Raw genomic sequence first — 1,938 nt, forward strand, 5'->3', positions numbered from 1 at the left:
TGAAGTACAAATTACAAACTACACACCGAGCACCTCATGACACTGCCACAATGCTGCGAAGTGCTGTGTGGCCCCAAGCAACAATTCTAGGGCACGGAGCTGGGCGACAGGCCACAAGAGCAAGGGCACAGTGCCCATGACCTGATCAGGCCAGGGGCGGCCACGGCAGGCCGGCCGCAGCAGCTTCACCTCGGTCCTCACACCTGACAGATGCACCACACAGAGATCTCCTCACTTCCCAGGCTGCGCTGACAGGATCAAGTGGGAAAGAGCCAATGGGAAGCCCTCCTCTGCTACCAACTAGGCAAACCTCAAGTCTGAGTGTCATTCACTACAAGATATTAAAGCCAAGGCACAGAAATAATCAAACGTACCAAGCCACACAGCATCTGTATGGGACCAGGCCAGGGACCCCCCTCGCACCAGAGTCCTTGGTAGAAATGGCAGCATCTGCATGTCCTCTGTACACTTTAAATCACTTATGCAACACTTGGAGCCCTTAATGCAGGGAAAATGCGCTGTCAACACCTGAAATGCTGGGTTGTTTAGGGAGTAATAGCAAGAATGTCTGCACATGTTCAGAACAGGCACAGTATTTTAATAGTTTCACGTCACGGCTGGCTGAATTTGCAACAGGGAGCCCAGGACAGTGAGGCCAGCTGTGCGTGCATTATCAAGGTGAACAGATTCGGATTTACTGGCGCTCTGCACTCCAACACTCACACCTCGGGGTCAGGAGGTGTTGCCAGTCATGGCACGGCACCAGACGGAGCTGCACAGCGCCTGCAGGAGTGTGGGTGGGACACAGGCAGGGCCGAGCAGAATAATGCCCCTCGAGTTAGCACGGCCTTCATGTTTTGCTGGTGGTGGTTCTGAGGAGGAATCCAGGGCTAACATTGTAAAATTCATTATTTCAGTGCTAAGAGGACATAGTAAGAGTTGGCTTCACTCTCATACTTGACCACTGGGCACTTCCGGATTGCAGGTGTGCTTTCCTCCCGAACAGAGAAGGTAAACCTGGTGGGGAAAGCCACCAGACAAAGCAGGACAAGCAGAGCATGAGTAAGAGAACAGAGTAGCAGCTGAGTACACTGTTACTCAGCTGTAGTCACAGCGCCAGGGCAGGGTGCGCCAGGTCACCATGGAGGCGAGTCTGCACAGGCTGGGGTCCCCAAGCCGACATCAGCGCCGCCTGTGGACACTCTACCTCTATCCCATCTGATCAAAGCTCCGCTCTCGTTTCCTCCCCCAGGGTCTCCTGCTTCTCTCAGGCAGCCCTCCTGTGCCAACAATAAAGGATTTATTTACTTTCACCCACTTCTCTCTCGTGCCAGAGGAAGGAACTTTACAAATTCTGGTGCTCCGACTCGCCTCTCCCAGGGGTCACTCCCAGTTCAAGCTCCCACTGGCACATGCCCCCTCTGCCCGCTCTGCCCCCACCCTCCCCTCCTCTGCCACTGCCAGCCTGCATCCAACACCAATCCACCTCAATCCTCACAGGACAGCGCCTCTCGATCTAGGAGTTCCTGCATTGTTTTCTTGTTTCCTCTCCTACATCAAGGCCTGCATCAGGACTCCCACGCATCCCAGGGCATTCTGTTTGTTTTCTTGCACCCACAATGTGACGTCTCTCTGTCCTTTGGGTGACAGAGCCACTAGACTCGCAGACTTTTCTCACTCAGTCTCCAGGAGATCCTAAAGCCCAAATGGTTAATCTTTCAGTGCCAGACAGACTGGCCCCAGGAGTGTACTTTCGGTATCAATACCCTCTTGGACCTGGACAACTTCTGATGTTGAAATGGCAAATGGGCAGAAATGCCCTACATATAGGTCTTTATGCTCTCAGGGCGCACACTTCCCTCCTTTAGGCACGTGAGACGACCCGAATACTTTGGCTCGATCCACACTGCCAGAACCTCCCTCCCCTGATCACCTACC

Source organism: Octodon degus, unplaced genomic scaffold (genome assembly GCF_000260255.1).
Source record: "Octodon degus isolate 3935 unplaced genomic scaffold, OctDeg1.0 scaffold00023, whole genome shotgun sequence".
In the NCBI taxonomy this organism is placed as follows: Eukaryota; Metazoa; Chordata; class Mammalia; order Rodentia; family Octodontidae; genus Octodon; species Octodon degus.